The 24,249-nt window shown below is 37.7% G+C and overlaps 1 long non-coding RNA gene across 1 annotated transcript; it reads left to right on the forward strand.

Annotated features, from left to right (window-relative positions):
* Nucleotides 1-2,754: 2,754 nt before the first annotated feature.
* LOC145539928 (uncharacterized) lies at nt 2,755-21,827 on the forward strand. Its single transcript, XR_014078071.1, has 4 exons — nt 2,755-2,839; nt 7,140-7,200; nt 18,053-18,306; nt 20,503-21,827. It is a non-coding gene; the product is annotated as an uncharacterized LOC145539928 (long non-coding RNA).
* The last annotated feature ends 2,422 nt before the right edge of the window (nt 21,828-24,249 follow it).

A 24,249-nucleotide genomic window follows, 5' to 3' on the forward strand; every position in this document is an offset into this window, starting at 1 on the left:
GGTGATGGTGGCCTCATAGAATGAGTTTGGAAGTGTTCCTTCCTCTGCAATTTTTTGAAAGAGTTTTAGAAGGATAGGCATTAGCTCTTCTCTAAATGTTTGATAGAATTCTCCTGTGAAGCCATCTGGTCCTGGGCTTTTGTTTTTTGGGAGATTTTCCATCATAGCCTCAATTTCAGTGCTTGTAGTTGGGTTGTTCATAATTTCTATTTCTTCCTGGTTCAGTCTTGGAAGATTGAACTTTCCTAGGAATCTGTCCATTTCTTCCAGGTTATCCATTTTATTGACATATAGTTGTTCACAACAGTCTCCCATAATCCGCTGTATTTCTGCATTGTCTGTTGCAACCTCTCCTCCCTCATTTCCAATCCTGTTGATTTGATTTCTCTCTCCCTTCTTCCCAATGAGTCTGACCAGAAGCCCGTCATTTCTGTCCATCCTCTCAAAGAACCAGCCTCTACCTTCATTAATCCTTACTATTGTTTCTTTCATCTCTCTTTCATTTATCTCTGCTCTGATCCTCATGATCTCCCTCCCTCTACTAATTTTGGGGCTTTTTGTTGTTGTTGTTGCTGTCCTTTTTCCACTTGTCCCGGGTGCAAAGCCAGGCTGCCCATTCAATATTTATCTTGTTTCTTGAGGTAGGATTGCACTGCTATAAATCTCCCTCCCAGAACTGCCACCGCCATTTCCCACAGGTCTTGAGTTGTCATATTTTCATTGTCATTTGTTTCTAGAAATTTCTTGATTTCCCTTTTGATTTCTTCAGCAACCTGTTGGTTACTTAGAAAGGTATTGTTTAATTTCCATGTGTTTGTGTTCTTTTACACTTACCTTCTTGTAATTGGTGTCCAGTCCCATAGTGTTGTGTTCGAAGAAGATGTCTGATACAATTTCAACTCTCTCAAATCTACTGAGGTTTGATTTGTGACCCAAGATGTTGTCTATCCTGAAGAATGTTCCATGTGCACTTGCATTTGGATGGAATGTCCTGAAGATATCAGTGAGATCCATGTCATCTAATGTATCATTTAAGACTTGTGTTCCCTTATTAACCCTGTGTCTTGATGATCTGTCCATTGGTGTGAGTGGGGTACCAAACTCTCCTACTATTATTGTGTTACTGTCAATATCTCCTTTTATGTCTGCTAGTGTTTGTCTTATGTATTGAGGTGCTCCTATGTTGGGTGCATAGATATTTACAATTGTTAGGTCTTCCTCTTGGATGTATCCCTTGATCATTATGTAGTGTCCTTCCTTATCTCTTGTAATCTTATTGATTTTAAGATCTATTTTGTCTGATATGAGGATTGCTACTCCAGCTTTCTTTTGCTTCCCATTTGCATGGAATATATTTTTCTATCCTCTCACTTTCAGTCTATATGTGACTTTAGGTCTGAAATGGGTTTCTTGTAGACAGCATATATATGGGCCTTGTTTTTGTATCCACTCAGCCAGTTTATGTCTTTGTTTGGAGCATTTAATCCATTTACATTTAAAGTAATTATTGATATATATGTTCCTATTGCCAATTTCTTAATTGTTTGGGATTAAATTGTAGATCTTTTTCTTCTCTTGTATTTCTTGACTATTTAAGTCCCTTTAACATTTGTTGCTAAGCTGGTTTGGTGGTATTGAATTCTCTTAATTTTGCTTGTATGAAAAGCGTTTTATTCCTCCGTCAGTTTTGAATGAGATCCTTGCTGGCTACAGTGAACACGGTTGCAGATTGTTCCCTTTCAGTACTTGAAATATACCCTGCCAATAAACTGTGGAAATTCTGAAGAAGATGGAAATACCAGACAACCTGACCTGCCTCTTGAGAAACCTGTATGCAGGTCAGGAAGCAACAGTTAAAACTGGACATGGAATAACAGACTGGTCCAAATAGGAAAAGGAGTACGTCAAGGCTGTCTATTGTCACCCTGCTTATTTAACTTATATGCAGAGCACATCATGAGAAACGCTGGGCTGGAGGAAGCCCAAGCTGGAATCAAGATTGCCGGGAGAAATATCAATAACCTCAGATATGCAGATGACACCACCCTTATGGCAGAAAGTGAAGAAGAACTAAAGAGCCTCTTGATGAAAGTGAAAGAGGAGAGTGAAAAAGTTGGCTTAAAGCTCAACATTCAGAAAGCAAAGATCATGGCATCTGGTCCCATCACTTCATGGGAAATAGATGGTAAGATAGTAGAAACGGTGGCTGACTTTATTTTTAGGGGCTCCCAAATCACTTCAGATAGTGATTGCAGCCATGAAACTAAAAAACGCTTACTCGTTTGAAGGAAAGTTATGACCAATCTAGACAGCATATTAAAAAGCAGAGACATTAATTTGTCCACAAAGTTCCTTCTAGTGAAGGCTATCATTTTTCCAGTAGTCATGTATGGATGTGAGAGTTGGACTATAAAGAAAGCTGAGCACCGAAGAATTGATGCTTTTGAACTGTGGTGCTGGAGAAGACTCTTGAGAGTCCCTTGGACAGCAAGGAGATCCAACCAGTCCATCCTAAGGGAGATCAGTCCTGGGTGTTCATTGGAAGGACTGATATTGAAGCTGGACCTCCAACACTTTGGCCACCTGATGCAAAGAGACGACTCATTAAGATTGAGGGCAGGAGGAGTAGGGGATGACAGAGGATGAGATGGTTGGATGGCATCACCGACTCAATGGACATGGGTTTGGGTAGACTCCAGTTGTTGCTGTTGGATAGGGAGGCCTGACGTGCTGCAGTTCATGAGGTCACAAAGAGTCCGACACGACTGAGCAACTGAACTGAACTGAACTGATTGCCTTCTGGCCTGTAGAATTTCTACTGAAACATCAGCTGTTAAACGTATGGGGTTTCCCTTGTATGTTACCTGTTGCTTTTCCCTTGCTGCTTTTAATATTCTTTCTTGGTGTTTAGTCTTTGTTAGTTTGATTAGTATTTGTCTTGGCGTATTTCTCCTTGGGCTTATTCTTTATGGGACTCTTTGCTCCTCTTGGACTTGATTGACTACTTTCTTTTCCATGTTGGGGACATTTTCAACTATAATCTCTTCAAAAATTTTCTCATACCCTTTCTTTTACCCTTCTTCTTCTGGCACCCCTATAATTCAAAGGTTGGTGCATTTGATATTGTCCCAGAGGTCTCTGAGACTATCCTCAGTTCTTTTCATTCTGTTTACTTTATTCTGCTCTTCAGAAGTTATTTCCACTATTTTATCTTCCAGCTCACTGATTCGTTCTTCTGCTTCAGATATTCTATTGATTCCTTCCCGAGTATTTTTAATTTCAGTAATTGTGTTGTTTGTCTCCGTATGTTTATTCTTTAATTCTTCTTTGTTAATTGTTAATTGATTCTTGCATTTTCTCCATTCTGTTTTCAAGGTTTGTGATCATCTTTACTATCATTATTCTGAATTCTTTTCCAGGTAGTTTGCCTATATGTTCTTAATTTATTTGGACTTCCATGTTTCTAATTTGTTCCTTCATTTGTGTAGTATTTCTCTGCTTTTTCATTACATTTTTTTTAACTTATTGTGTTTGAGGTCTCCTTTTTCCAGACTTCAAGGCTGAATTCTTTCTTCCTTTTGGTTTCTTCCCTCCTAAGTTTGGTCCAGTAGTTTGTGTAAGCTTCATATAGGGTGAGATTTGTCGTGAGTTTTTTGTTTGTTTGTTTGTTTTTCCTCTGATGGGCAAGGCTGAGTGAGGTGTTAAACTTGTCTGCTGATGGTTGGGTTTGTATTTTTGTTTTCTTTGTTGTTTAGATGAGGTGTCCTGCACAGTGTGTTACTGGTGGTTGAGTGATGCCAGGTTTTATATTCAAGAGGTTTCATTTGTGTGAGTTCTCGCTATTTGATGCTTCTTAGAGTCAGTTCTCTGGTAGTCTAGGGTCTTGGAGTCAGTCCTTCCACTCCAAAGTCTCAGGGCTTGATCTCTGTTCAGGAATGAATATTCTACAAGTGGTTTTTATGGCATTAAGTGATATTGAAACAAATACTCCAAAATGAGAAACCAAAGATGAAGCCCAGACAAATGGCAGTTACAAAATCAGGCAAATTATAATTATAATAATGGAATATATATATATATATATATACACACATATACACCCATAAACAAATCAAAACAATGAACTAAAATAAAGTACAGTATATTGACCTGGTGAACAAAGGAAATCAAAAATTTTATTTACCAGTTAAGAACAAAATTAAGTAAAGCACAAGGTAGAAAACAAAACTAAAAGTAGGTGCCAAGTGGTGAATAAAGCAGTGAAAACAAAACTAACAAATATTTTGAGAGGAAGGAAAGAAAGAAAGAATAGATATGCAAGGTTAAATAGAGGAGGATGAAGAAGATATGTACATTAAAGATTAACTGCAAGTGGAAAAGAACAGTAGCAGAGGAAAACAAAGGAATAAATGTAAGGAAAATATAATAGGTTTAAAAAATAAAAATTGCATTAAAGAGAAAAGAAAAAAAAAGGAAGAAGAAAGAAAAAAAAAAAGGAAAACTCCACTGAACTGCAAAAGCCCAACATAGAGGCAGAGGTTTATAACAACAATAAAAAGTGTGACTGAATATATGCATATACATATACAGCCATAAGCAAAATCAAGACAGTCCAACAAAAGCAAAGATATACATATATAGCCATAAGCAAAATCAAAACAGTCCAACAAAAGTAAAGAGATTGACCTGGCAAACAAAGGAAATCAAAAATTATATCTACCATTTAAGAACAAAACTAACAGAACCAAAAACTGGAAAATAAAACTAAAGCAAGGTGCCAACTGGAGAACAAAGCAATGAAAATAAAACTAAAAAATATGTTGAGAGGAAAGGAAGGAAAAAAAAGAAAGAGAAGAGATATGTAAAGTTAAATAGAGGTAGATAAAGAAGATTTATATACATTAAAGATTAACTGCAAGGAGAAAAGAACAGTAGGAAAAGAAAACAGAGGAATAAATGTAGAAAAAGTAATAATAATTTTAAAAATTAAAAATTAAAAAAAAGACAAGAAAAAAAAAAAAGGAAATCTCCACAGAACTACAAAAGCCCAATGTAGACACAGAAGTTTATAACAAAAAATTTAAAAAAAAAAATTGACTGGGAAAAAAATAAAGCTCAAAAGCTTATTTAGATTTCATAGTGCCAATAAAATCAACACCCAAAACAGAAAGAGGAAAAAAAAGGGCTAAAAAAGAAAAAAATAAATAAATCCAAAAGAATCTACAGAACAAGTCAAAACATAAGAATAGTAAATGTTATCCTTGAGTCGCTGCTGTGGAGTCCTTTCTCTTGCTTGGAATCACAGTCCACCGCATGTCCCTTGTATACCCTTCAACACAGTGCTGATCTCTGGACCTACTTTGGGGCAGCTCAGATTCTAATCTAGTCCTATTCCTGTGCGTTCTTGCCTCCAATGTCCGCAGCTATCAGAACTAGTGTGTTTTCTTTTGTGGGAGCTCTCGATGTCCTTTTATATATTCCATAGACAGAGTCTGCCTAGTAGATCATATGGATTGAATCTGCAGCTTGTACAGCTGGTGGGAAAGTTTTGGGTCCTCTTCCTTAGCCACACTGCCCCTGGGTTTCAATTGTGGTTTTATTTCCACCTCTACATGTGGGTTGTCCACTGGGGTTTGCTACTGAGTCTGCTCTGGAGGACTTGGGTTTGCCCCTGTGAGGACCAGGTGTAGAGGTGGTGCAGCTGCTTGGGTTGCAGGGGTTCTGGCAGCACTAGGTACTGAGGGGAGTTGACAGCTAGGACAGCAGGAAATATAGTGCTCTGGAAGGGTATGGCAATCAGTATTGGCCAATATGCTTCAGGATTCTTGCCTGGAGAAACCCCCTGACAAAGAAGTCTGGGAGGCCACATTCTACAGGGTTGCAAAGAGTTGGACAGGACAGAAGCAACCCTGCATGCATAGATGCAAGATTTTTTTTTTTTGGCCTATGGCAGCTCTGCCCCAGTGAGAGTTGAGTGTGAAGGTGGCACAGATAGTTGGTTTGCAGGAATCCTGGTAGCACAAAGTGTGCAGGGACACAGACTGCTTCTTCCCCAGGAGTTATGACCCTAGCAGAGTCTTTTTCAAGCCTCTTGTAGCTGGAGATCAGAAAGACTCTTTGGCCAGTCTTTCTTTGTAGCTCCGCCCATTCAGGCACTTAGAAGGCTCCTTGCCTAGGGTCCTTCTCTGTTGTTTGGCATGTCAGGCACATAGAGGGCCCCCCTGCCCCCCCACCCCGGCTGGGGTCCTACTCTGTAGATTGGCACATCGGGCACTTAAAGGAGCACCCTGGGGCGGAGGGGGTGCTGCTCTGTAGCTCAGTAAGTCAGGCATTTGATGGGCCAGCCCCTCTATTGTTCAGCTGCCATGCTGGTATGTGGGGAGAGAGAGGCTATGGTATTGGCTCCACTCCCTACCCCTGACTCAGCAGTATCGCCTTTCTTCTATGGCTGCCCAGCTTTCCTCCACAGGCATTTCCCACCATAATCTCCTCCCTCACATCCCCTTGATTCGTCCCTCTGCAGTCAAAGGCAGCCCTCACCCTGGGATTTTCCACAGTCCCTAAACTCCAGCTCCCAGCTACTGCACCTTCCAGGGGACCTACATACTTGTCTGGAGTATGTTGCCACAGATCAGTTGTTTCACTCTCAGTCTTAAATGTTTCTCCTCCGATTCAGACAATTGTCCTGATGTGGGGACCAGACCCCTGCTTCAGTTCCTCTACCCAACGAGCGCAGTCCAGTCCTACTAACACTCCTGTTTTTCCCCTTGGTTCCTTCATCCTACTGAGTTTTACATGGTTCTATATGTTCTTTTCCATTGGTCACATCTCCTGTCTGCTCTTAGCTGGTGTTCTGCATGCACTTCTGTGTCTGAAGGTGTATTTCTGATGTATCCATGGAGAGAGATGTACACCACGTCCACCTACTCCTCTGCCATCTTGTTCTCCCATAATTTGTTTCTTAAAATCCTTATTTTAGACATCATAACAAATTTTATATTTTTGAATTTTAGTCATTCTAATAGATGTGTATCTTACACATCTGTTATAAATTGAAAGTTAAGTTTTTATTTCTGAAATCACTTATTATGCAATTATTTTCTTTTGAGTTCCAGGCTGATTGTAATTTTTTTTTCCAGTGGGAACAAGTGAAACAACTAAAAATGAGATCAACAGGTGTCAGTTCACAGTTCACGGGAGGTGAGCATCACTCCAAGCTGAGTCCTGTTTCTATTGAGGGAGATGCTAACTAGAGAACAGTAAGCATTTTGATGGGAGTCAGGAAATGGAAAAAATATAGTGTGGCTTCTATAATGTCCTTGAATATCTGAATCATCTAATAAAGTGATATTTTTGTTTGTATTAACATATGAATGTTAGAGATATCAGTTTATTTTCTTAGGCCACAAATCAAGTGGCCTAAGAAACTACTGGAGAAAATCTAAACAGACATTTATCCAAAGACATACAGATAGCCAAAAAGTACATGAAAAGATGTTCAGTATCACTAATTAATAGAGAAATACAAATCAAAACTACAATGATGTATCACCTCACCCCACTTAGAATGGCCATTATCAAAAATTCTACAAAAAAATAAATGCTGGAGCTGCAGCTGCTGCTGCTGGTGCTAAGTCGCTTCAGTCGTGTCCGACTCTGTGTGACCCCATAGATGGCAGCCCACCAGGCTCTGCCATCCCTGGGATTCTCCAGACAAGAACACTGGAGTGGGTTGCTATTTTCTTCTCCAATGCATGAAAGTGAAAAGTGAAGTTGCTCAGTCGTGTCCGACTCTTTAGCGACCCCCCATGGACTTCAGCCTACCAGGCTCCTCCGTACATGGGATTTTCCAGGCAAGAGTACTGGAGTGGGGTGCCATTGCCTTCTCCGAAATGCTGGAGAAGACTAGAGAAAAAGTACCCCTCTTACGTTTTTCGTAGGAATGTAAATTGATACAGCCACTATGGAGAATATTATAAAGGTTCCTTAAAGAACAAAAAATAGAGCTACCATATGATCCTGCAGTCCCACTTCTGGGCATATATCTGAAGAAAGCCATAATTCAAAAAGATACATACATCTCAATGCTTAATGAAGCAGTATTTATAATAGCCAAAACATGGAACCTAAATGTTCATTGACATGAATATATAAAGATGTCATATACATATGTATGTGTGTGTGTGTGTATTGTGTGTATATATACAATAGAGTATTACTCAGCCATAAAAAAGAGTGAAATAATGCCATTTCCCAGAACACGGATGGACTTAGAGATTATCAAACTAAGTGAAGTAAGTCAGACAGGGAAAGACAAATATATTGATCCACTACTCATCTATCTTAAGCTATCTTGTGGTTGCTCTGCTAAAAGTGAAGTCATTTAATGTGTCCAAATCCTTTCCCAATTTTCACCAAATGAAATGGACCATAAATACTAAAAAATGATTGATGAGTGAATCCATATAACATACAAGATTGAAAGGATTTCACAAATTTTGGTTCAGAATCTTCCTACATGATATATGAGGTATGAGAACCTAGATAATTTTGAGATAATAACATTACATTCCAGAAGAGTTTTCATGAGTACTACATGATTTTATGGGCTTCCTGGTGATTCAATGGTAAAGAATCCACCTGCAAGGCAGGAGGAGCAGGAGGTGTGGGTTTGATCCCCGGGTCAGGAAGATTCCTTGGAGGAGGGCACGGCAACCCACTCCAGTATTCTTGTCTGCAGAATCCTGTGAAGAGAGGAGCCTGGAAGTCTACAGTCCATGGGGTGGCAAAGTGTCGGGCATGACTGAAGCGAACTGAGTTTACAGTTCAGACATTAAGAAAAACTTACCTATGTTTTAAAAAACTTTGATTAATTTTATATTAATTTTTTGATTTTTGGGAGTATGGGCAATTAACAGTTACGTAAAGCATGTCTGTTTTACTTTGAGTAAAATTCCAAGAGGCTGAATGCTAAGGAAAAAAACACTGCTCCTCTGACTGAGCAACCTTGTTCTTCATTTGAAGATATACAGATACATTGTATAGGCAGAAAAAAATGGTCGTCTTGGAATTGAAGGAAAGAATCTAGGAAGGTCAGCAAGCATAATTTGATGCTAATTTGTGGTATGAAATTCTTAGAAGTTTTAGACTGACAATGGAAGGCACAATATGATTGAAGTCCCTTATTTTGAGGCTCTCTCCTCTTTAGTATCTGATGGTCTTTGAATTGTGTTAGAATCCAGATAAATTTAGAACTAGCTAAATATTTGATCATGGAGCCCACAATGCTCAGCCATAATTTATTTCTTCTTAATGAAAATCTTCCCTTGATGTAGGGGCAGTGTGTGTGTGTGTGTGTGTGTGTGCACGCATGCACGCACAACTCAGGAAAACCCTCATTCTGAGTATAATCCTACTCTCATGAATTGCCTTTACAATCCCCATTTTCTCTTCTAATGTTAAACTTCATCTCTTACAAACTCTCACAATGTAATCCTACCAGGTAATCTATAGAACAATAAATTCATATTGGTATATTTTTCAAATTTTAAGCTTACTTAGAAATATATATTCATTTTAAAGTTTCATTTTTATAACCTTTTTTCCATTATTAGGTTAAGATGAATATTTGCATATTCTTCCTGTAATTTTCTGGGTCCTGGTTTCTGAACTAGGGAATAATTGCTCCACAAAGAATACAGTGATAGTGATACTCTGTCCTAAAATGATATTTAGAAGCAACTTTTGCATTGTCAAAGTGACAGATTTTACAGCCTCTACCAAAGTGATTATGTTTTAACAATTTTGAGGCTAAGTGTCAATCAAGTCCCTTCATTTCTCCAAAGATTTGACAAGAAGAACAGCTTTTATAAGCAAAGATTCTAGGAATAAGATCTCATCCCTGAATGATATCAATGGAAAATCATCTTCTTTTCCTCCTCTCACTGATGTGAGAAAAGTGAGGCTCAGAGAATTTAAATTATTTACCAACGATCACAAGAATGGTGGAAGTGGAATTCAAAACCAGGTCACTCTTACTCCAGGGCCATCCATACTGCCTTATGTAAGGTCACTAAATGTAAGTTCCCCTTAGCAACTTAAACCATGTGCAGCAAGAAGTTCTACAGTCTCTGTGTGCAGTGAAGTACGGGTTTTCATGGCTTTCAGATAAGTTAACTCAGTCCAATCACGTACAGTTCAGTCCATTTATTGATCACTTATTGGTTTCCAGTACTAAGTGCTGGCTATTTAAAGATGAGCTAGAGAAAAAGAAGTGTTTTGGAGTGAGAGTAGAGGGATTATTTTATTCTTTCCCCTGGCCAGAGAGTGTATCTCTTTCACATGACAGTTTTTCTGTAACCTGGTATAGCACTTTGAAATTTAGTAAAGCAGAAGTGACAGCCCTGTGACTCACAAACTCCACTGAGACTCTTCTGGTATGACAAACTTGTCTCGGCTGTCTGTATATAAATTAAGAATTCCTAAAGCTTTCAATATGAAAGTTGCTATGAACTGCTTTGTTTCAAACAAAAACCACTGAAATGATAATTAGAAAGCATTCTTGTGCCAAATTTTAAATGACTTTTGGGGAAAGTAAACCCATTTACCCTATTTAAAGTTTTTACTGGGAAGGTGTCTCCATTCTTCTTGTGAGAGGAGAAGAGGCATTTTTGTGAACTACTGTAGGACATGATATGTACATTTTAGAAGTCACTTTAAATCTTACGATCTGGCAGATAAAATTTTATACTGCATATATATATACATATTCATTTATTATCATATAGTTGACATAATATATTATATTTTAATAGAAAACCATAAATATAAATAGATTTAAAGAAGAATTTAAAGATATTGGATGCCAGGATATAAAGAGGAAGTTAAAAAAAATAAAATTATCATTTTAATTATTATCTTCTTTCTGAGAATCTCAATCACCCAAGAGAGAAAATACTTATACCTTTGGGAAAAGAAATAAATTTAATCTTCCTAAGGACACACTCAATCTTGTTGCTATGTTTTTAATTCTTGTTTTTTCCCCACTACGGAATGTTTTCTTTTTGTTTTGTTAATTGAAGTGTGAGTGACTGTTGTGTGTGCATGTGTGCATGCATGTATAGCAGGGAGCTGTATGTTCTGGAGAATCTCTTGGAGATTTTTTTTTTTTTAATTATGGCATGTTTCTAGGGTAGCTGCTGTTGTTCAGTCATTAAGTCCTATCCAACTCTTTGCAACCCCATGGACAGCAGCACACCAGGCTTCCCTGTCCTTTACTATCTCCCAGAGTTTACTCAAACTCATGTCCACTGAGTTGGTGAGGCTGTCCAACCATCTCATCCTCTGTCACCTACTTCTCCTCCTGACCTCTCACTCTTTCCCAGTATCAGGGAGTCAAACATTACCCAGTTTTGAGTGTGACATCAGCATGACCATCTTCTCTCAAATCTACATCTATTCTATTTATGATCTTCTAATGACATAAGTGAACAATTGTAAAATCTGAAGACACAGGAGTCATTTAAAATTTTTGATCCTAAATTCTCCAAATTCCTTCTCAGTCCAGTTAACCAACTAAAGGTCCATTTAGCCTTAATAACATCTCCAAGTATCAAATATTTTCATTCACATTGATATTTTATGATAATAATCTGCATGTCATTTTTACCATATCATGATTTATCACATTGTACATAAAACATATGCAATATGATATATATAAATGTCTATTTAATATTATATATAAGAGATTTTTATTTTGTGATCTGGATATTTGCTGTATTAATATATGAAACAGAAAAGGAAAGAAGGAAAAATAGTTTGCATAATAACTATCTTATACTTTAACAAATTCACTATTATAAACTGCTAATTATGCAAAGGTATCTAGCTAACTCTCATTTTTTTCTATAAATGTGAAAAAACACAAAGACATTACATTATCATATGTCCTAGAAAATGATAATAAGGGCTGCTTTTGTGTAAAATAGTGAGAGGAACTGAGAGAAAACAGTATTAAGAAAAAATTAATTTTATATACATAACATATTTACTTAAAAAAATTTTGTTTTTTTTTGTTAAATATACAGAATCAAGTACTCTATTTAATCTGAACAAATAACACAAAAAATAATTCATTAATAGTGAAACAATGACATATTTGGGGTAAGTTAAAGTTGCTGTTTAGACCTAAATTTACAAAAGTAAATGCTTTATTGGTAGTAGGGAAGATGGCAGAGGAGTAGGTGGATGTGGAGTCTGCCTCTCACCATGAATACATCCAGAATACACCTTCAGACACAGAAGTGCATGCAGAACACCAACTGAGGGCAGACAGAAGTACCTGATCAGCAGAAAACAATATATAGAACCATACAAAACTTGAGATCAAGCCCTGAGACTTTGGAGTGGAAGCACTGACTCCAAGACCCTAGACTACCAGAGAACTAACTCAAGGGAGTATCAAAGAGTGAGAATTCACACAAAGGAAACCACTTGAACAAAAAAGACCAGGCATCATTCAACCACCAGTAGCACACTGTGCAGGACTCCTTGGCTAAAACACAAACAAAACAAAAATACAAACCCAACCATCAGCAGACAGGATTAACACCTCACTCAGCCTGGCTCATCAGAGGAAAAACAAACAAACAAACAAAAACTCACCACAAATCTCACCCTATATGAAGCTTACACAAACTACTGGACCAAACTTAGGAGGGAAGAAACCAAAAGGAAGAAAGAATTCAGCCATGAGGTCTGGAAAAAGGAGACCTCAAACACAATAAGTTAAAAAAAGAAGTAATGAAAAGGCAGGGAAATACTACACAAATGAAGGAACAAATTAGAAACATGGAAGTCCGAATAAACGAAGAACAAATAGGTAAACTTCCTGGAAAAGAATTCAGAATAATGATAGTAAAGATGATCACAAACCTTGAAAACAGAATGGAGAAAATGCAAGAATCAATTAACAATTAACGAAGAAGAATTAAAGAATAAACATACGGAGACAAACAACACAATTACTGAAATTAAAAATACTCGGGAAGGAATCAATAGCAGAATATCTGAAGCAGAAGAACGAATCAGTGAGCTGGAAGATAAAATAGTGGAAATAACTTCTGAAGAGCAGAATAAAGTAAACCGAATGAAAAGAACTGAGGATAGTCTCAGAGACCTCGGGGACAATATCAAATGCACCAACCTTTGAATTATAGGGGTCCCAGAAGAAGAAGGGTAAAAGAAAGAGTATGAGAAAATTTTTGAAGAGATTATAGTTGAAATGTCCCCAACATGGAAAAGAAAGTAGTCAATCAAGTCCAAGAGGAGCAAAGAGTCCCGTAAAGAATAAACCCAAGGAGAAACACACCAGGACAAATACTAATCAAACTAACAAAGACTAAACACCAAGAAAGAATATTAAAAGCAGTAAGGGAAAAGCAACAGGTAACATACAAGGGAAACCCCACACGTTTAACAGCTCATCCTTTAGCAGATATTCTGCAGGCCAGATGGCAATCAGTTCAGTTCAGTTCAGTTGCTCAGTCGTGTCCGACTCGTTGAGTCCCCATGAACCGCAGCATGCCAGGCCTCCCTATCCATCATCAACTGCCAGAGTCTACCCAAACCCAGTCCAATGAGTCAGTTATGCCATCCAATCATCTCATTCTGTCATCCCCTTCTCCTCCCGCCCTCAATCTTTCCCAGCATCAGGGTCATCTCAAATGAGTCAATTCTTCACATCAGTGGCCAAAGTGTTGGAGTTTCAGCTTCAACATCAGTCCTTCCAATAAATATCCAGGACTGATCTCCCTTAGGATGGACTGGTTGGATCTCCTTGCAGTCCAAGCGACTCTCAAGAGTTTTCTCCAGCACCACAGTTCAAAAGCATCAATTCTTTGGTGCTCAGCTTTCTTTATAGTCCAACTCTCACATCCATACATGACTACTGGAAAAACGATAGCCTTCACTTAAAGAACCTTTGTGGACAAATTCATGTCTCTGCTTTTTAATATGCTGTCTAGGTTGGTCATAACTTTCCTTCCAAGGAGTAAGCGTTTTTTAGTTTCATGGTTGCAATCACCATCTGCAGTGATTTGGGAGCCACCCAAAATAAAGGCAGCCACCGTTTCTACTGTTTTCCCATCTATTTGCCATGAAGTGGAACAACATGGAAGAAACCTAGATAACCATCGACAGATGAATGGATATAGAAGTTGTCATTCACCTACACAATGGAATATTACTCAGCCATAAAAAGGAACACCTTTGAGTCGGTTCTAATGAGATGGATGAACCTAGAACCTACTATACAGAGTGAAGAAACTCAGAAATTGAAAAATAAATATTGTATTCTAAAGCATATATATGGAACCTAGAAATATCATACTGAAGAATTTACTTACAAGGCAGCAATGGAGAAACAGACAGAGAGAATAGACTTATGGTTATTGGGAGAGGGGAGGAGAGTATGAGATGTATGGAGAGAGTAACATGGACACTTGCATTACCATATGTAAAATTCATAGCCACCAGGAATTTGCTGTATGGCTCAGAAAACTCAAACAAGGGCTCTTTATCAATTTAGAGGGGTGGGATGGGGATGGAGATGGGAGGAAATTTCAAAAGGGAGGGGATATATGTATACCTATGGCTGATTCATGTTGAGGTTTGACAGAAAACAACAAAATTCTGTAAAGCAATTATCTTTCAATTAAAAAATCAATGAATTATAAAAAAATATCAATATTTTATAATTTGAAGATGGGAATATAAAATAATATATATGTTTAATTTTAAAAATTAATTAAAATTGATTTAAATTTATATACATACAGATAACCTATGCCCCAGTAATTCAACTTGTAGGTATTTATTCCATATGTGTAAATCAAGGTGTAAATGCTATGGTTCATAATAGTTTTATCCACAGTAAGAAACAAATTGGAAATAATTCAGACTTCCATTGACAGACAAATGGTTAAAGTAAATGATGGTTTTGAAGTACTATTCAGGAATGAAAATGAATAAACTACTTATACCAATAACAGCAAAACTCTCCAGGAAAATTATGCTAAGTAAAACATTTCAGACATAAAATATAAGTTACCATCGTGGTCATGTGACCATGTTCAAGGGGACAGAAAAAAACTTTTTAAAGTGATGGTAATATTTTGCATATTTTGATGGCAGTTACATGAGTGTATACATTGAAAATGGTTACATTTTATGGTACATGTATTATATACCTAAAAATACATACATTTATCTGATTTTTCATAGCTGGGACTTTTGTTTGAAATTTTTGTAGCATTTTTTTCAGTCATCATCTCTATTAAAGTAATAAAAGAATCTGAAAACCAAGCATATGAATTCAACTTGCAGGAGAACTCATTTGTAGTAGAAAAAAAAAAAAAAAAGAACAATATTCTTAGGTATCACTAGAGCTTTTCTGGTAGCTTAGCTGGTAAAGGATGTGCCTGCAATGTGGGAGACCTGGGTTCAATCCCTGAGTTGGGAAGATCCCCTGAAAAAGGGGAAGGCTACCCACTCTTAACTATTCTGGCCTGGAAAATTCCATGGACTGTATAGCCCATGGGGTTGCAAAAAGTCGGACAGGACTGAGTGACTGAACAACAACAGAACAGTACCAAAGAGAAGGATAGTAAACAAAAGTAAGGTTAAAATGGCATAGTGATGTCTGATCTCAAGTTCCAACATATAGAGAAAATCATGTTAAACTGTTGATGATATTTTCAAACGAATTTCAAATTTTCCTAAATTAGTGATACTTAGAAAAGAGAAATTCACTCAGTCGTGTCCAACACTTGCGAACCCATGGACTGCAACATGCCAGTCTTCCCTGTCCTTCACCATCTCCCAGAGCTTGCTCCAACTCAGGTCCATTGAGTCAGTGATGCCATCCAACCAACTCATTTACATCTCAGTTACAATTCAACTAATTTTTCCTAAAGTGAAGCTGAAAGTGAGAGTCACTCAGTCGTGTCCAACACTTTGCAACCCCATAGACTATACAGTCCATGGAATTCTCCAGGCCAGAATACTGGAGTGGGTAGCCTTTTCCTTCTCCAGGGCATCTTCCCAACCCAGGGATGGAACCTAGGTCTTCTGCATTACAGGTGAATTCTTCACCAGCTGAGCCACAAGGGAAGCCCAAGAATACTGGAGAGGGTAGCCTATCCCTTCTCCAGCTGATCTTCCCAACCCAGGAATCCAACCGGGATCTCCTGCATTGCAGGTGGATTCTTTACCAATTGAGCTATCAGGGAAGTCCATAATTTTTGCTAGGATAATGTGAACAAATACGTTATAAGTTCTTTTGTTAATATATAGAACTTCCCTGGTAGCTCAGATGGTAAAGAATCTGCCTGCAATGTGGAAGACCTGGGTTTGATCCCTGCATGGGGAAGATCCCTTGGAGAAGGGAATGGCTATCCACTCCAGCATTCTTTCATGGAGAATACCATAGACAGAGGAGCCTGGTAAGCTACAGTCTGTGGAATCACAAACAGTAGAACATGACTAAGCAACTAACACTTTCACTTTTTCACTTTCAATGCCTACAGTGTGTGAATCATTAAGACACTACACTAGCAAAATAGTTTAGAACTGTTTGCTTTCCTACAGAACACAATCCATATTTTGTTTACTTGATGGCACTAAGAAACTTAAAAAAAATTGGAAAATGAAGTTGAAGAAGCCAATAAAAACTGTGTAATTGGAGAATAAAATAGAGTCCAAATCAATTAACAAATAGAAGATTAATAGAAGCTTCAAACGTTTTAAAAAATGAATGAATAAGAGGGCACAAGTCTGAATTCTTTTTTTATACCATATTTATAATTAAATCCTTTTACATTCCTATACCACTGGAAATCAACTCAATTTCCTCTTTACTTCTGATTCGTTGTTTATAGACTTCCCAACAGAAATATAATGCAAACTATGTATGTAATGATGTATTTTGTACTGGTAACATGGAGTAAAGGAAAAAGAAAAAAGTGAAATTAATTTTAATTATATAATATTTAATTTAGTATATTTAAAATATAATTTGAATATATAATCAATACAAAATTTTATTAATGAGATATTTTATGTTCCTGATATATCTTCTAACTTCATGGTCTATTTTACATTTATAGAGTACTTCAATTTAGGCTGCTAGTGATATTTCAATTTCTCAAGCACCACATTTGGCTAGTGGTTGCCATAATAAACACTACATATTTTTTAAGTTATAACAAGAGTCCATTATAAGAACATTCTATATACAAAATATTATATATTTTTTTAGTTTCATATTGTGCCTATGAATTGGTCACTTGCCCTCCAAGTAACTAACAGTTCTATGAAAGTGAAAGTGTTAGTCACTCAGTCGTGCCTGACTTTGCCATCCCACGGACTGAAGCCAGCTGGGCTCCTCTGTCCATGGAATTCTTCAGGCAAGAATACTGAAGTGGGTTGCCATGCTGTCCTCCAGGGAATTTTCCTAATCCAAAGATCAAACCCTGCTCTCCTGCATTACAGGCAGGTTCTAAATATTTACTCTGTACAGAATCTTTTATATTTCTCAAATTCAATAGCTTTCTCTCTACTTATTTTTTCCTTTGACACAGTTTTGAAAAGGGATACTTGAGTTAAAGTTAGCTCATTTGGAAATGTTTATTTAGTTCCTTAATATATAGACAATTATCATACATAATTCTTTTTTATATGCAAACACTCACTTGAAAGGCACCAGCTTCTAAACTCCACAAAAACCTTTAGGAGCTAATGCATTTTGAGTGAGTGTATGCATATTCAAAATAAACAAAACATGGTTAAAAAATGATACTGTCAGGATGTGGTTATGAACTGTCAAAATATAATTGAAGAGGCCATCAGGAAAAGCTACAGAGAAAGCAACATTTCATATAGACCTAGGAGAAAGGGTTTAGCATGAGTAAAGGCAAAATAGTGAAAAGTTCATTGTAAGTAGTACAGCCCGATTATTTTAACAATGCTTGTTGTATGCTTACTTCCCAAGTGGTAAAGAATCTGACTGCCAATACAGGAGACATGGATTCAATCCCTGGGTAGGAAAGATCCACTGGAGAAGGAAATGGCAACCCACTGGAGTATTCTGGCCAGGAAAAATCCCATGACAGAGGAGTTTGACGGGCTACAGTCCATGGGGTCACAAAGAGTTGGCCATGACTCAGGGACTAAGCACACACATACACTTACTAAGGCTCTTCTACGTGATCTTACCTCATTTAGTTCCTGGAAAAACTCCCCCAGGTGAAGTATGATTTTACCTTGATGTTTCTAATGATGGAACTTGGGCAAAGTGAATAACCCCCTAGGACATACAACTAGTAAACTGAACCAGGTGTAAAGTTACAAAGAATTTGTTCAGAGACAATTGTCCTTGCATTACTGTGGGACTGTTGTGATGGCTCCCATCAATGACATGCAGACATGCTGTGATTCCCATCATTTCATCCTTCTAAGAGAATCTGATGCCAGCTGTGTCTTTCAGTTGTTGTTTGAGTTGATTGTTAACCAGGCAACAAAGACCTTCAGACTGGCAGCTGCCGTCTGGAAGAGAGAGATAAATGTGTTTTTAAGTCCAGAAGTGACAAAGCCTTAGAGTGAAAGAAGTTTGCCAGCAGGGTAGGTTTAGATTGACAAAGGAAAGGGACAGCACAATCAAAAAGATAGTAAAGAACACTCAATGGCAAAACTGAAGTCATAATGATAATAAACAAAACTGATGAATGAAAATAATGATAAATGGGACTTCCCTGGTGGTACAGTGGTTAAGAATACACCTTTCACTGCAGGGGACACAGGTTCTATCCTTGGTCTAGGAAGATCCATATGCCACAGGACAACTAAGCCCCCATGTCACAACTACTTAGCCAGCACATGACAACTAGAGAACCCAAGTGCCACAACTACATGCCCACATGTTCCAGAGCCTGTGTGCCACACTAGAGAAAAGCCCACACACCACAATGAAAGATCCCACGTGCCACAACTAACAGCTGACACAGCCAAAACTAATAAATAAATAAATATTAAAAATAAAGAATCCTAGGCATTAAACTGGTTTCAGTAACCAGATATGTTTAAAAAAAAGAGAGTAATGATAAATGAAAAAAATAAAACTGATAAATGAAATTTCGGAGAATCACTGAAGATAAGGGAAGAGTTTATAAAGTTAAACAGTTCATGGAAATGCTACCATGGAAATGCTGTTTTATTTTTCTCTGTGAAGTTCTATGTAGAGTCATCTACTGAATATGATAATAGAGGTGGCAGAGATGTAGATTTGACAATAATGTGGGAGTTTAAAATAGCTCCTTGAAATTTTGGAAAAATGGATAAGATAATGTTAAGACTTTCAAGTCTTGTAAGATATTGATACAATCCCAGATTGTCAGATACATTCTGTAAGTTGTCTGAATTCTCCTCAGATGTCTTCTTTTCAGGTGCTGGTGTCATTGGAACAATGAGGGAAGAAAGCTGATAATAGTGACATGAGAGTAGTTGAGGTTATAAATCATGAAATATATAATTTACAAGAACAAAATGAAATTAGGTGGGGATTGATGGAGAAAAGATGGTAGGTGTCGATGAGGGTAAAAATCTACTTCACCCATTTGATGAGCCAGACCCCACCGGACCCTCCCTTGCAAGAAAAATCTGTGAAAAATGTAAGCAGAAACAAGAAAATAGGAAAGAAAAATGTAATTTAAATTCCCAAGATAGACTCCACATTAAAAAATAACGAAATTACAAAATTTTCAAATTCAAACAGAAAATGATCTGAAATAAACTTTTCCCAATACTATCATGCTAATGTTTTATTTCAATAGAAAAATTATCTCCCTGTGGTTAGTAGAAAGTGATTTTAATTTTGAACATGTAAGAACTACTTGTTGGATGTATATATCAAGCTTTTGGCCTTTTCAAAGAACTTGTCTGATTTCATTAACAAAATCCAACATATGCTAAAAAGATCAATGATTTTTATTATTCGCTATTCTTCTGTTTGCTTAGTAAAATATGTAAAATTAATAGCTCATAAATTTTCTCAAACTTTTTCTGTGTAGGTTATCAGCACTTCACTTCCAGTCCCTGGTGACTTGGTTTCTGTCAAGCTGGTAGGGTTTTATAAGTTTTAATGGACAGTGATATTTATCTTTACAATCCTAAAACTAATTGCAGCCCCAGTTTTGCACAAAATCATGAAAAATAGGAGTTTAACAAACATGCCCAACATTTTAATTTACATTTTAATAAAGTAAATTTCTCATTTTATATAGGGCAAATGCACATTAAAAAGTACTGACTTGAAGAGCCACTCACATGTGAATACAAAAGTTCTCTTAAAAATTTTTTAAAAGAAAATTTTTCAAGAGTTTAAAATGCTGTTTGGAAGACTAGATCAGAAAATTTTAACTCTTATGAACACTTTTTGTATTTCAGCATACATCTGATGCCAATACCAAAAGAACTAATGAGAACAAACTGCGTAGCACAAGGAACTCTACTCAATGCTCTGTGGTGACCTAAATGGAGAAGAAATCCCAGGAAGAGGGGATATATGTGTACATGTGGCTGATTTACTTTGCTGTACAGCAGAAACTAACACAACATTGTAAAGCAACTATACTCCAATTAAAAAAAAAATGTTTTTTAGTTTTCATGTAAATGTACATACATTCAAGCAGCCATTCCCATATACATGCAGAAAGCCAAATTATATTACCTTGTAACTGGAGAAGGGCAGGGCAATCCACTCCAGTATTCTTCCTTGGAAAATCCCATCGACAGAGGAGCCTGGCGAGCTACAATCCATGGGATCACAAAGAGTCGGACACGACTGAGTGACTACACTTTATAACTGAACATAGCTATAGAGTAGGGAGGGCTTCCCCGGTGGCTCAGAGGTAAAGAATCCACCTGCAATGTTGGAGACCCAGGCTAAATCCTTGGGTAGGAAGATCCCCTGGAGAAAAGAATAGCAACTCACTCCAGTATTCTTATCTGGAAAATTCCAAGGACAGAGGAGCCTGGCAGGCTACAGTCCATGGGGTGGCAAAGAGTCAGACGTGACTAAACACGATGATAGAGTGAAGAAGTATTTTGTGGCCCTTGTGGCCTTTTTGAATGTAAAGATCAATCCTTGAAAGAGAAAAAATTAAAAATATTCATGTAAATATTTATGATTTTTATTCTTCTTGCAGCAGGTTTGACTACACTATGGTGATTTTGGTCATTCTTGGACTGTCACTTTGAATTTCAAGTCTTCCATATTTTGATGTCACTGATGGGGGAGTAGTAGAAAAAGAATCTAATTGGGAAAATCAGGACATAGGTGAATTACCCAGGTATGAAACTGAGTTATTTGTATACAATTTTAAATGGATGTTTTTTCAAGTTATAAAGGATATATTGTTCCTAAGTGTGTGTCTTGGGTTAGATTCTCCAAGATGTTGAGATGAGGAAATTATTACAGTGGTATATTTGGTAAGTGATCCCCAGAAGGAAAGGGAAGGGCAGTACCTGTCAAGCCAGGTACCACTCTAAGAAACTGGAGCTCAAAAGCACTGAGAATTCTGGGAAAAAGAGAGCTCATGCCTTGGAGTGATCTTTGGTGAGTGATGAAGACACTGGAGTTTTGATCACCCAGTTCACCATCTTTTTTTTAGTTGAGACCCAATTCCAGAATTAGATCTCTGGCACTAACAGATTCCCCTGTGCTCAAGGGCAGCTTGTTCCTGAAAATAAGAAAAAAAAAAACAAAAAAACCTTCAGAGTTGTGTGCAGGTGTTTTCAGCCAAGCCTTCAGCTTTGAAGATGTGTGCTGAGGGGCCAGAAGCCAAGCACCTATAGCATCTGCTACAGCCCATACTTTGTACTACTCAGATCCATTGATGACCCCTGCAAAGTCCACTTGATTTCTCTCTGAGAGGTTTCCTATTATGGCTTGTTAAAGTTGCAGAGAAATGGCTTGTGATATGAAAGATAGTAGATTCTAAGAATGAATTTTAATAGCCATAATCTGCATGTTCTCTCAGCCATTCTAAATTTCTTTTCCAACTTTCAGCACTGCTTGACATCGTGGACTCCATATGTGCCCTCCAAATGTTACACCATTTATAGGTACAATACCTAAGTTTGAAGCTGGCTGAAGGTAGAGGTTGGATGACCTTCAATACTCAAGCGATTCTATCTGTGTGGTTGTTTAGTGGCTCCACTGTGGGGGACACTTTCTGGTGGACATTGATGGGAAGTATAAAGATCCACACATTTTCCACCCACTCCCATGGCTCCATGTACATGTTTATTCTCGGTCTTCCTTGTTTCCAATCTTACAATCTTGTTCTTTTAGACCCTGGTCAATTGAGGCAAAATAATTTACCCATGTGTTATTTGCTGCTTTTCCCTTTTTGCTTTTAATATTTGCTCTTTGTGTTTGATCTTCATTGATTTGATTAATATGTGTCTTGGGGTGTTTCGCTTTGGGTTTATCCTGTTCAGGACCTTCTGGGTTTCTCAGACTTGGGTGGCTATTTCCTTCCCCATTTTAGGGAAGTTTTCAACTATTATCTCCTCAAGTATTTTCTCACACTCTTTCTTTTGTCTTCTTCTTCTGGGACTCATATGATTTGAATGATGGGACACTTAACATTATCCCAGAGGTCTCTGTGGTTGTTCTCATTTCTTTTAATTCTTTTTTCTTTTTTCCTCTCTACTTCATTTATTTCCACAATTCTATCTTCCACCTCACTTATCTTATATTCTGCCTCGCTATTCTATGTTGATTCCATCCAGAGTGATTTTGATCTCAGTTATTGCATTATTCGTTATTCATTGACTCTTCTTCATTTCTTTTAGGTCCTTGTTAAACACATCTTGCATCTTCTCAATCCTTGTCTCTAGTCTATTTATCTGTAACTCCATTTTGGTTTCAAAATTTTGGATCATCTTTACTATCATACTGGAGAAGAAATGGCAACCCACTCCAGTATTCTTGCCTGGAGAATCCCAGGGATGGCAGAGCTTGGTGGGCTGCCGTCTATGGGGTCGCACAGAGTCGGACACGACTGAAGTGACTTAGCAGTTACTATCATTATTCTGAATTCTTTTTCAGGTAGACTCCTTGTCTCCTCTTTTGTTTGGTTTGGTGGGCATTTATCATGTTCCTTTACCTGATGAATATTTCTCTGCCTTTTCACCTTGTTTAGGTTGCTGTGTTTGGGGTGGCCCTTCCTGTAGGCTGGAAGTTCATGGTTCCTCTCTACTGTGGAGCATGCTCCCTGTGAGTGGGGTTGTACTCGTGGCTTGTCAAAGTTTCCTGGTTAGGGGAGCTTGAGTCTGTGTTCTGGTGGGTGGAGCTGGATCTCTTCTCTCTGAAGTGCAATGAAGTGTCCAGTAGTGAGTTTTGGGGCATCTATGGGTTTGGCATGGCTTTGGTAAGCCTGTCTTTTAATGCTAAGGGCTGTGTTACTGCTTTGCTGAAGAATTAGCATGGTATGTCTAGCTCTGGAACTTGTTGGCTCTTGGGTTGGTCTTGGTTTCAGTGTAGGTATGGAGGTTTTTGCGTGAACTCTTGTCTACTAATGTTCCCTGGAATCAGGAGTCCTCTAATGGTCTCAAGATTTGGAGTTAAACCTCCTGCCTCTGGCTTTCAGTTTTTTTTCTTACAGTAGCCTCAAGACATCTCCATCCATACAGCACAGATGACAAAACATCCAGTTTAGTGGTGAAACAATTCTCCACAGAGAGGGCCACCAAGAGAGGTTCACAGGGTTACATGGAGAAGAGAAGAGTGAGGAGGGAGATAGAGGTGAGAAGAGGGAAATCAAAAAGGGAGAGACCAATCTAGTCGGCAATCAGTTGCCTAAGTGTTATCCACAGCCTGGAACACCCAGGGAGATTCACAGAATTAAGTAGAGAAGAGAAGGGGCAGGAGGAGATAGAGGTGACTGGGCAACAGAAGGGAGAGTCAAAAGGGGAGAGAGGAATCAAGCCAATAATCACACCTCTAAGTGAAAATGGATACTGAAGATTAGATTCTTCAGTGTACAAAATTGATAGCAAATATCAAAAAGCAAAGATTAGAAATCTAGAGCAGAGGTTAGACTCTCAAAAACATAAAATTAAATATACAACACAAAATCAATCACAAAAATTATAAAAATATATATAAAATTTACTTTAAAGATA

Source organism: Giraffa tippelskirchi, chromosome 2, assembly GCF_054371585.1.
Source record: "Giraffa tippelskirchi isolate mGirTip1 chromosome 2, T2T-mGirTip1v1.2.pri, whole genome shotgun sequence".
NCBI lineage: Eukaryota > Metazoa > Chordata > Mammalia > Artiodactyla > Giraffidae > Giraffa > Giraffa tippelskirchi.